This window comes from Corvus hawaiiensis, chromosome 4, assembly GCF_020740725.1.
Source record: "Corvus hawaiiensis isolate bCorHaw1 chromosome 4, bCorHaw1.pri.cur, whole genome shotgun sequence".
In the NCBI taxonomy this organism is placed as follows: domain Eukaryota; kingdom Metazoa; phylum Chordata; class Aves; order Passeriformes; family Corvidae; genus Corvus; species Corvus hawaiiensis.
Window position 1 is genome coordinate 21,046,074 of NC_063216.1, and position 13,037 is coordinate 21,059,110.

General features: G+C 39.1%; 1 long non-coding RNA gene across 1 annotated transcript; it reads left to right on the top strand.

The window, feature by feature from the left end:
* The first annotated feature begins 971 nt into the window (after positions 1-971).
* On the top strand, positions 972-12,328 carry LOC125324374. Its single transcript, XR_007202951.1, has 4 exons — positions 972-1,113; positions 6,768-6,990; positions 10,719-10,808; positions 11,890-12,328. It is a non-coding gene; the product is annotated as an uncharacterized LOC125324374 (long non-coding RNA).
* The last annotated feature ends 709 nt before the right edge of the window (positions 12,329-13,037 follow it).

The window sequence follows — 13,037 nt, forward strand, 5'->3', positions numbered from 1 at the left end:
TTGAAAACAGGACAATTAGTTGGCAGGAGCCATAGAATTAATGCACAGCAAAATGTGCAAGAATGCCTGATTCACTGAATTTTAGTAATAGAGATCAGATGAAGTTGGTAGCTGGAGGGGCATAAACTGGATAAATGCTTATTTATCAAGAAACGTCTTTCAGCTGAGGAAACGAAATAGTGAATACTGTAAAAGATTGGATACACTTAATATTGGCTTGCTTAATGGAAAACTTTGCCTGCGCTATTAGCTTTAATTTAATGCTAATTTGCCCATTTAATAACAATTGATATTAAGCAGTTTCCTATTTAATGTTAATTGAAAATCACTGGTCTCCTGTTCCAGACAATATTTAATGTCACTTATTTCAACTTGGGACAAAAAAATGCATTTTTATTGTGGCCTGAAAACTTTGCAGGAAATATAAAGCACAGAAGAAGCATAGATCAGTTAGTAGAACTATACACTTTAATTTAATTGTATTATTATTTTAAAAATGACCATCAAAGACCTAGAAACATAATTAAATGCCACAAACCACGAAGGATACACTGAGATGAAACTGCAGTGCCTGCAAACTGAGTCACACTTGTGTTTGCTTCCTTTACTTTTTTTCCTTATTTTTTCCTTCTTGTTGAGAAAGGGCATAAAATGGTTGTAGTAAGCAAAAGAATTCTGGTTTGACTGCCACCTTTTCTGGATAAAATCCTGTGCCCATCTTCTGACTTCCCAGAGCAGGTGCCACTGGCCTACCAACAAAAACTGGTGGCATAATGCCTCAGCTTGCATTCACTGTTTTGCTAGCTCTATGAATATATACTGAAAATATGCATTATGGATTCCAGACTGTCTGTGAACTCTAAAAAGATTCTCAGCACCCTACAGCCTCTCCCTGTAGGTATCTACAAGCTTTTATTTAGATCCAGAATGTAACTCATTTTAGAAATTATATTCTATTTCTACTGCAGGTGTGCTTGTATGACATGGATTGCGTGTGTAGACCATTTATAAAATATCTTTGTCGCTTCCCTCGTGCATGTACATGCCCAGAGTTAAAAGAATATGTAACACCTGAGGGTGGGATAAAAAAGTGAAATATGTTCACATGCTATGGTAAGTACATCTGCATCATTATTTATAAGTGGTCTGTCAGTCTAGCTGTCTAATCTGCTACTGATGTCAGGATATCTTCATACCTCCCTCAGTCTTGCTGGATTTCTTCGCTGTCATTTTGTTTCCCAGGATCTGACTCTAGTTTGGCACAAGTTATCACAGTTATGTTTTCTGTGCATTCTCTTACTGGTTTATTTCAAAAAGTACAATGAGTCAATTATACTGTTGCCTGTTTCCTACATGTGGGGGAAAAGCTCTAATTGCTTTCTGTCAGTTGACCCAGGCATGGCTATTTCCTAAGTAATTTCTCTTCTCCAGCAGAATAATCTCCCACTGAGAATACTCCCTCCTCATTGTAGAAATATGTATTTTGGTGGGTTATAATTAATAACAGTGATGTTATTAATCTCCACAGCATTTTCTAACCTTTCAAAAATAAAAAAAAAAAAAAAAGAAAATCTCCCATAATTTATAATGTTAAGGAATGAAATTATGGCCCACTCCTTCCCTGAGGGGAAATAGGTTTCCTGCACAATTCTCGATTCTTTCCCACAATTAATAGAGCCTGCAGCAGTCTTTTAAAAGCAAAGCTAACTGTGGAGGAGTGGGAGGCAATACGGATGGCATTACTTTACTGTGAGCCTCATTGCTCTTGCACATGGGAAGTGAAGAATGCATTCAGGGCAATGCTAATGGTAAAAAGGTCTGTTTTGGACAGGAGCTGGCACATCTGTTGTGAGCACCACTGACGGATCACCCTCTTTTCTGATTCTGATCTGTGCTGACGTGCAAACGTCCATTTACCTGAATCAGTGCAAGGCATTGAGCACATCGAGCTGCTGCTCTCCTACTGCTTGCATTGATAATTCATCCTCTGCAGTAAAATTTGACAAGCATAAAGTTTTGAAAAGGTCAAGTTTAGGGTCTCCTGAGATTATTTTTGACCTTAGTTTTGACAGCAAATGAAGGAAATCACTAGCTGTGTGCATTTTGCAAGTCCATTAAGCAACTGAGGCCTGGCAAGATGCTGTTATTAGTAGGATTAGTGATAGCAACCTTTCCATAGCTAATGGAAGCCAGAGTTGACATTAGAGTCTGACAAATACAGACGAGCTTGTGTCACCGCAGGGACAAAATAAATACACGCAGCAATTGATTGTGGACAAATAGGGGCTTTCCAAACTGGAAATCATACTGCTTTGAAACCATGAGACCATATCCTGGTAGGGTCTTTGATCTCTGAGGTATCAGCATTTCAGGAGGAGACACTAAGGCTTTAACGAGGTTTGTTGTATGTTCTTCTTCATGGTGACCTGAAATCTCTGAACTGCTGGTCTAACAACTGTGGTGTCTTATCCAGCTGGAACAGGAAAATAATCCCCACTTTAAATATGACTTTGCAGGGTCAGATTGGAAGGTTTAAGGAAATATCCCATACCAACCTTTGCCATCTCCAAAGGCAACAGTAGGGATACAAATACTCCTCCAGGGAATGATCTGTGGGCTCACTCATTTGTACCAGCAATAAATTACATCTGTGGTTCTCCTACTAACAGGTGTGGTCTGAGAGGAGCCAGCCTCAGCGATGAAGGTACTTATGCAGTAAATATGTCAGAATCCATTTTCCATGTGCACCAGAGGAAGAAAGTCCTGTTAATTGAAGCTTAAGTAAAATGTAAGAACTCTGTGTTAGGAAATTATCATGCTTGGCAGACTAACCACTCACAAATTAAATTTATAGCTGTGGATTGGTGTCCTCTTTCCCAATTTTACCCTGTTGATGTTAGTCTTCACAGGATAGTTACAGAAAGAAAATGAGGAATGAATGTAGCAGGGATACTGTGAATTTGGTATTAATGAAGGAGCCCTTCTTCTGAGGGCAAGAGGGAAGTTCAACATAAAATTTATGAACTGGCTTTTGACAATTTAGAGGCACTAATATAGACTTTGGCCAAACCAATATAAATATTATTTATTCATGCAACCTTACAGATTTTTAGTAGTGGCTTGGTTTGCTTTCATAAAAATATGTTGGTTTTACTAAATCTTTATTTCAGGTAGCAAATGAGGGTTCACTTTCTTTAAGATCATTCCTTTATTTCAGATTTTGATTTAGTCTATTTAGAAAGGAAGATAAATCCTTTGCAATGAAAAAGAGCACAATATGGGGACAAAACAGAGCTGGTGCCAGGGCTTGTACAGGCCCATAGGCTGGCCCACGTTTTTTGCCAGAGTCAGAGATCTTCTAGCCACATTCCCTTGCTGTCAGCAGTTCTGCCTGTGTGTCCCAGCTCTACCCATTCACCAATCAGTCAGCAGTGCTGATTTCTCCTGTCTGCATACCTGGCTCCAGCACAGCACTCCCAGGACAGGGAAATACCTCATTCCCCTCTTGGCACAGGGTCTTCAGCCCAGTTTTTTGATGGATATCTAGTAGCAACACATTTCCCTGCTGTTGCAATAGTAGCAAAAAGTAATGAGGGAAGACAAGAAATTTCAGTCAAAGAGAACTGATTTCACTTCAAAAAGAAAAAAAAAAAAAGATGTTAGAAAAAGATAATCTCAAGGCAATTCAGAAACTGTTGGAATTTCAGGCAGTATGGTGCTGGTTTGTTCCCTACTCAACTTCTATTTTGGCTGTACAGTATGTCAGTTTATTTTTTCTTTATAATTATTTTTAAACTCAACAGCCAGCCAAGGTAAATGAGTTCATCCTTAGAAACAGGCTATCATTTATTATGAATTGTCTTTTGTGCCATGTAAACTGTCCTTGCCTCAGGCATTTGTGCCTTTTAGCACTCTGTGGCCCCCAGAGCATAGTGATAAACCTTTGATACCTTGAAAATTATATCCTTTTTCTACATTACCACAAAATCCTCCAAACTGAATCAATACCAAAGGTGGCTATGATAGGGAGGAAGGGAGGAAGGGAGGAAGGGAGGAAGGGAGGGAGGAAGGAAGGAAGGAAGGAAGGAAGGAAGGAAGGAAGGAAGGAAGGAAGGAAGGAAGGAAGTTTCATAGTAGCAAGAGACATAATACAAAGAAAAGAACTCATTTAGGGAAGAAAAAAATATATAAAAGAATCAGTCTCTTAGGAGGTGAAATAAAATTTGAGTCTTGTGTTCTACTGTGACTGTTTTATCTTTTGGAGGATTCCTTTCTCTAAGGATGATCTTCTGGTGATATCTGCCTGTACAAGGAGCTTTGAAGTATACCTAAGGACTATGGGAGTGTGTCAGAGGATGCTTCAGAAAATGAGACATGATTTGAGCAGTGCTGGGTTTCAATATAGTTAGCATCTTGAGATGTTAGTTAAGTCCACTTGGGAATATTGTTGAGAATATATAGTATTTTCTCTTAGAACCATGCCTTTAACATGCTTGGTGAATCCTCCTAGTGCACAAGTTTTGGACTGATCTGGGGCTATTTGTAGTCACCTGTAGCCACCACTCTCCCATTTGCTGACATTTTCACTCACTTTACATAAAGGATGACGGTGGGCAAATACAGCTGCGAGACTTGGGTCTGACTCGTGGCCATGTGGATGTGCACTGTGCCATGAAGAGCTATAAAAATTATGTCAGTCATGTTAAAATGTTGTAAGTACACGGCACAGCATTTTAGCTCTGAGGGTTTAAAGCAATACAGCATCTGCTGGATGGTTTCATTGTCACTGTCAATGACAGTGGGAGGTGGCAGAGGAAAGGCATCTGTCTGATTTACACTGAATTCTACTTGCAAGTGTTCCTAACTCCTATCTGAAAGGTTTCCAAACATTTATTAGTACTTTGTATAGGAGATAACAATATTTTCTCTTCTGTAAAGAAGAGCACAGTGACTGCATCTTGTCTGCAGCCCTTGCGCTGACAAAGGCAAAGTTTTAGAGAAGCTTCAGTTGTCATTTTGCTTAAATTAATTGAATTGCTCTGGATCCTGTGTGACATTAGCCTCCTGGTCTCCTCAGGCAAAAATCTCAGCACTCAGTTACTCTTGAGCTGGAGATACTTTCTCACAAGATCCTTTCCTCAGAGCTCAGCAAGAGCTCAGCAACAATCAGTTAGTTCTCTTATCTGTTAGAAATAATGTGTTGTCAATACCCTTGGGTTGGAATCACTGGCATGGGTCAATTTTTTTTAATATTAGAAGGTGTTGGAAAAGGTAAGCCTGTTCAGTGCAATCGTTTTGCAAAAGCTACTTAGTGTTGCCACAGAGGAGCTAAACTTTACTTATTTTAAATTTTTGCAAAAACTTCATTTTTGACTTTGTTTTCATGACATGCCAAAATTTCCTTTTAAAGGGGCTTTGAAAGACGCAAGCATTAAACTGGAAGAAAAAACCTTGCAATGGAAAAAACATGGGATTTTTTCCCTTAGTATGGAAAAGAAAACATGAAAAAAAGTTACCTTTTAAAAATCTGAAATACACAAGTGCATGCAAGTAGTTGTTGACTGCCATTTTTCAGTCTACAAAATTATTGACATTGACTGCATTCAGTATACTCGTACAGAGTATGTGGTGTAAGATACACAAATATACTTAGGAAATAGGTGGATAGGGCTGCTGTTGTGCTGTTTCATTGACTTACCACATACATAAGGAGCCCACAAGTGTGTGTCTGTGCCACACAGTAGGACCAAGGACCGCACTAGAATTGAAATCTTAGCTCTTTTTTAATCATAGGTCATAAACCAATTTATCTCACACTAATCTTATAGATATTTACAATTAAATTGGATCTTGCCTCCTCTGAAGCCATCTCCTCCTTTGACTGTCTCTGAGCTTCTAGTGAAGAAAAATTACACTGAGCTCATGTCATCCTTAGCAAGATATTATCCTGACATCAAATGCAGGGTCAAACAAGGGTAGGTGCCTTATTGCAAGAAGAAGAAGTAGCTTTTACAGGAAGCCTGTCTGGTGAGGTAAACATTCCCATCACTCCAGGTTCTTTCAGGGGAGTGCTAGCCAGCATCCATATGTTGTTATCAGTTCCAAGTGGCGCAAAGTCTAAAGGAAAAGCAAAGGCCCTATGGGCCTCTATAATACACCACAACCACACTGAAGGTCAGACAGATGTGTCAGTTTGAGAGTTGTATTTTTGAAACACTGAAAACCCCAAAATAACAAATTATGAGTATTCTAGGAAAGCAATATATTCTGTTCTGCAAAAAGAATATTTGATTTTTTTTTCTGAGCTCGAAGCCATCTAGTAACTTGAACATTTCAAATATCATTCCTGAGAGACAATTCCAAAAATGTGAAGCACATTTTAAACCATGAATATAGTTAGGCATGGAAGAATGTCTACTGAATTGTGATGGATTCTTCATTCTTGAAAACTGTGGCATTAAAAATGATCATTCTTCCACAGAGGACACTCTTGTCCAAACAGAAATAATTCAGTCCTGAAAATCACGTGATCTGTGTTGTGCTGTTGGCCAGACTCGACTGTCACAGTGGTACTCTGGGATTATTTATGGATGTATCTGTGTGGCACTGCTTACAGAAGAATCAGCACTCATTTTGTTGAAGAATTTTTATTGATGACTGGCTTTGTTTTAACTTTATTTTTTCTCAGTGTGCGCCAAAACCCAAATTCTAATTACCAATTTGTAGGGAAAAAGCATAAAAGCGTTTGTCTTCATTTCCTCAAGCAGATGTTTAGATGCAACCTAGAAGAGTGGATGAGAGAAGAGGAAAGCTGTGGGCAAGGGCTATCCCAGTCTGTTAGGTGTGATGCTGTGTGATGAATGGCTCTTGATGCTCAACGTGCTGGAAGCCTCGGCAGCTCCATCTGACAGTCACAGCCACAAACAACAGCAGCACACACTTCTTGTTTAAAGGATGAGAGAATACTTTTTGCTGCTGTTTCAGCTTTGGGTAAGTGTTTGTTTCTCTGTTCTCCAGATAAAGCTTTAAGTTCCTTTAAGTTCAAGGAAGCGAGAGAGAAGCTGCAAGCAGAACGAGGACTAGGAAAAGAAGTGCAGTGTTTAGCAGCTTCAAATTCTGTTCCTGACACCAGCAACCAATTGAAATGGTGCAAAATCCTTAGTGTTGGTCCTGCTCCCTCACATGCTACAGTTAGCGGAGAAGAGTCATTATCCTGCCACCAACTTTTCTCTGCCCTGTCTGTGAGCAAAGAGGCACACAGCCCTTTTCATATAATCATAGCCCGAGTTGGAAGGGACACAAGGATCATTGAGTTCAGCTCTTGGCTCTGCTCTGGGCAACCCCAAACCGCACACTTTTGCTGATATGTGAATGTTCATGTAGACTGCGGAGAAATTTCTGGATTTTAAGTTACTGCCGAGTGCACCCAGGATGGTCTAAAATTTGGCTTTTCATGTTGGAGATGAAATAGGTCCATGAAATTCCTTTGTTGTTTCCTATACCTCAAAATTTTGCCTCAGGAATGCTTGAGGAATGCTTGCAATGAAGGCATAACTTCTTTGTTAATGTTAATTCATAGTCTCTCATCTCCAGAACAATTAAACTGTTTCTCTTTAAGGTGAATATATATGGCAGGAATTTATTTATGCATATTCAGCAAGAGCTTGAGGATGAACCCAGTGGAAAAAAATAAATACTGGCAGTGTTCTGAAATCCCAAAGTGAAAAATGCTATGATTAAACCCATGATGATGCTGGTTTATATGTCTCCTTTAGTGGAAAGAAATCATGACATATTCACATTACATTATTTTTGCCTCCCAGATCGCCTTTCTTAAGGAAATGGGAAAATTTGCTTTTTCAAGAAATGATTGCAGGATTTCTGTTTTGTTTGTTTTTCAAATTTTCAATGTTGTGGATAAAAGCAAAAATTCACTGTCAGTATTTCCATCTTTGATGTGCTGCATTGATAAATTAGTGGCTACATATATACATGCCTTTTTTTTCTCACCCACCTACAAGTCTTTCCTCCCCTGACAAAGGTGAATAATTTGAATTACCAAGAAACTCAAAATAATATTTTCAAAGGTCTGTTGAACAAACATCTTTTTCAATGATTTGAACTAGACTTCAACTAAGGGAATGAAGAAATAAAACAAGAAACTGTAAGAGAGAGGAAAAAACTAGCTATCCATCAACTCTATCAGTCTAGCTTTTAGTAGAACTCTTCTAATTCGAATTAATATCTTCAACGATTTCAAATTTCTGATTTCATAAATTCTCTTAATTAATCTTGGCACAATTACTCTACTCCCTGATTGTGGTCTTTACAAGGCACTCATTACACTGAGAGTGCATGTGACAGAGTTAGAAGGATGTGTCACAACATCCTAAATGATATCTGTCCCTCTGTCTTTGGAAATTGCCTCCTGAAACAACTGCACTGCAGAACTGGTGAGGAAAGACTGTAACAAGTCAAAGATGCTTCTGAAATGTCATCCTTGTATCATGATGGAGTAGTACCCATTAATCCTTAGATTCTGCATGGAGAAAAATTATTGTCTAAATAGATGGGGAACTGACTTAATTTAGATGTCATGCAAGGAGACCCTGAAGGTGAAGATTGATTTCAGTCACATTGTAGGTTTTTACCTGATAATGTTTAAATAATTCCACCTTGTTATTTCCCACATATCTCAAGGAAGCTGAAGTTCCCTGCAGCTCTAGTGCGAGGCAAGAATGAATACAGTTCGTTTGTCAAAGTGTCACTGACCTATTTTATAATAACCTGTACAGTAGCCACAAGTTCCAGATTTATTTCTCTGGTGGGACAGTGAAAGCAATTTTATTGCAGATAAATGGACACTGGAAACAAGCTCTCCCTTTCCCTGCAGCGTTCCTACGGGCAGCAACCCAGACAGGGCTGTGGGAGTCTTTGAAGGAAAGTTTTACTGCACAACAAACACACATTCATAAACTATCAGATGCCACCAGACAACCTTCTGGAAATGTAAGCCACAAAAACGAGACACCCACTTAAACACTCACCCAGAGATCAGCCTGTGTCCACATATAGGCACACATACACAATATACAGGCACATGTGCACATGTTCCCACACATATGTGAGAGGAAGCAAAGATTTTCCTGTTTCACTATAACCATAAATGTATAAAAGCTTATTACTTTCTCACCTTCATATCCACACAGGGAGGATCAATTAGGCAAGTGTTAGACTTTATCATGTCAGTATTAGGGGCAGCTAGTTAATCTTTAGAGAGGATTAAAAGGGGGTTATAGCATTATATGGACTTGGCAATATCCTAATGAGAGAGGGAAAGTAAGGAAGAGCTTAGAGAGCCCTGTCCCAGTAGGTTCTGGCAATACAGAAGAGAAGTGGGAATGAGCTGGGACTTTTGGATGTCTTTCTTTTCCCATGTGCCACATGCCATCCCCAAGACAAGTGTACCTGTAATTATCTCACTTGCTTGAGCACCAGGGTTGTTTATCAGGAAAAATGTGTTTCCCGTCCTTCCTGCATTTAGTGGAAATAAGATACTCCTATTGGCTTTGTGACATTTAGCACACTCAATTTAAAAGAGATGTTTTATTGTCTTTTCAAGTGCCTTCTCTGTTAGCTTCATACTTTTGACACTATCCACAGAGTAACAGCATGATGATTGTTTTCTAAAATCCTCTTGAAGTTTCATTAGATTTCTTTGGATCTTGTAATAAGCTCAGAGAAACTCTTTGAGACCCATGACTATAAGTGCATTTATTTTGCTAAACTTTATTTTCCTTTCCTCTGTTGCCTAGGGCCAATATTTTTTTTGTGTGACACTTTGTAAATGTGTTAAAAGACTGTGGACATACATAGAGGGAGGTGACTGCATTTAATCAGTGACTGACTGCATGCAAAGAACAATATTTGATTTCTCCCTCGTATAACCAGCAAATGAAAAAAGAAGGGTAGGAAGGAGGTGATGTGGTTTCAATCTTTCTCTTTAAAACCTGCAAAGGAATTATTACCTACCTCAGCCTGAGTGTTGACATAGTAGATGAGTTGTAGCATAAGCAGTCCAGTCGAACCCTTCTGTCAGTCTCTGTCTTGTGCTGGGGCAGAAAATGGAGAGGTCTGAGATGGAGGAATTGTGCACAGCTCACACCTACATGGTGCTTGGCTTCGGAAAGCCATCTGCTCACAATGCTTTCCTATGACATGTCTGTGTTTCCAATGGAAAACAGTTCATGTTTATAGTCTCAATTTATCAGCGTCAAACCACGACACCCTCTCACAGATGTAGAGAGAAAATGCAAGGCAAGGCAGAATCAGGCACCATGCCTGGGATCCAGAATTTAAAATTAAACCATTGAATCCAAGTTTTTATGCCACTACATTCCATTTAAGCTACTAAGATTGAAAAGATATAGAAAAAAATATTTTTCCTCATAGAAGTTTGTACATTGCTGTTTGGGTTTTGTGATGAGAACAGTGCTGAGAACATAGGGACAGAATCAAGGACCTTTTTGGCTTCTCACACTGCCCTGCTCATGAGGAGGCACAAGAAATTGGGAAGGGTCACAGTGGGGACAGCTGACCCCAGCTGACCATGGGAAGATCTTCCATGCCATATGATGTTGTGTTCATCAACTAAAGCTGGGGGAAGAAAGGGAAGGAGGACATTCGGAGTGTTTGTGTTTGTCTTCCCTGACTATTAGGTGGGATGGAGCCCTGCTTTCCTGGACGTGGCTAAACACCTGCCTGCAGATGGGAAGGAGTGGATGAAGTCCTTCATTTGCTTTGCTTAGGTGTGCAACTTTTGCTTTACCTAGTAAACTGTCTTTATCTCAGCCCACAAGGTTTCTCATTTGTACCCCTGTAATTTTCTCCCTATCCCACTTGCATGTGAGGAAGCAGCTGTGTGGAGCTGAGCTGTCCACAAGGGTAAACAGACAGCAGTTCTTTGTGGTGCCCCAATGTAGGCCATGACCCATGGTCTGTGCACCCCTGCCCATAAAATGTGTCCTTTTGGGCTTAATGTTTTTGTCCTGAAGCAGCATTTGTTTACAGCAGTTCAAAAAGGACGCAAAAAGTACCTTTCAGTACATGGCAGTAATTACATCTACCCAGTATAGACTTAGGTGCAAGTTCAGTCTAAACCAGAGGTAAGCAACTCCTGTTTTTCCTGGAAATGAGTCCTTGTTCAGTGTGCTGGAGGAAACTGAAAGCTGGAGCCTTCTCTGCCCTTACCCTGAATTAACTGGGGATCTCTCCCATGATGATGTAAATGTATGTTCTCTTCAGGGAGGTAACATATGTACCATGGTGATTCACTATCAGTTCATCAATCAATAAAGAGCTGACTTCTTATGCAAAACCGAGCTTCTAAAATTTTCATGATTGCTTGATGGGAAGGGACCAAAGAAAAGCCAGCCAAATTGGGCTGTGAGCTATTTGGAATTTGAATATGACTAATTTTTCATTCACAATTAATGCAGCGATGCACTCTGCATGAAGAGCAAAATCACATGCTGCCCCTGAAATAGTTTTTAGATGACTTGGAGGCACACAGTTTTGTTCTTTGACTGTGTAAACTGAGGACAATAAAAGCCCCAAGGGATCCTAGAGGGGACCTGGCTTTGATACTTTGTGCTAAGTCCAAGTGACATGTCATAGCTGCTGATTAGAAGCATTCATTAAGTTAGAAAGTTGTTTTAAAAAGTTTGTGCTATTCCTTTCTGTGTTTTTCTTTTAATTAAAAGTTCAAAGCCTCACTAAAGTAGAATAGAGAACATTATTCTAATGATTTGTAAATATATAGGAATAAATGTTATTCGAGATATATCTTCCAGGCTAATTTTTGTTTATGTTTTTTTTTTTTTCTTGCAGGATACTGAAGATTTGCTAGGATGGCACATCAGACTGAATGGACTTCTGGTCAAAGAGCACATGTGCATTAGTAAAGCTGTCAATCAATTCTAAGCCTATTGGTAGGCCCAAGTGTAAGACCTTCTATAGGACAATGTAGGAAATAGTATGTGGAAATCACTATGGATGGAACAAGATAAAAATGATGACAGTAATTTCGCACAAATGAGAAAAAATAAAGGCCACTTATGCCAGAATAATTTATTATGTTAGGAAGTTAGGTAACTGGGACACTTTATGGACACAGATCAGAAGAGTTAAGTCTGTTCAAAAGGCATCTGATCAACATTTTATAATGTACTTCAATTAAGATAAAAGAGTACTCTGATATGTTACCACCTTAAATAAGGTATTTATTGATATGTGTATGCCAATAATAAAAATAAAAGACCACCATGGAGAAGATGCTGTCCTTCCATTAATCCCATGCTCATCAACAGATTCTCATCTTTTAATACCTTAAAAATACCTCTGTGACTCTAGCTCAAGAATGTAGGTTGCTTGGGTAAGGTTTCTGCCTTAGTAAATTAAATTCTTTAGAAATAATCTTTACATTTACTTTGTATAATCTTTCATATCACATGCACTTTTCAGTGTAATTGTTGGCTGCATACCCTTTACATCTCTGTGAGACAGGACATGTATGAGATACTATTTACTTATTTAGTCATTGCATTGCAGTTTCAAATGAAAATTCTTTTTATCTCTTACAGTTGCTTGGAGTGGGTTACTTGAACTCTCTTGGTTCTCAGCTAATGTCAACATGTGGGAGAAACTGAACCTGTCTGGGTCATCTTCTTTTTTGCTCAAAATTTAATTGCTGCATGTGCAAGGAATGTGCAGCACTGCCAAATGGATAACCCCATGGAGACTGACATTATAGCTTGCTGTGGGGTGCTTGTGCCTGGGATGAAGCAAATTCCAGAGCAGTAGGGACCTGAACATCTCTGAGCACAATCTGTCTCATTTTACCGAGTATCTCACAGAATTCTGGCCTTTAATCCAATGCAGAATGAAAACAAGGTATTTTCTAAAAGAATTTGATTCCTGTTTGATATTAATCTAGTCCCACATATCCTACTGATTAGGAGAGCATTGCTGGAGGAAAT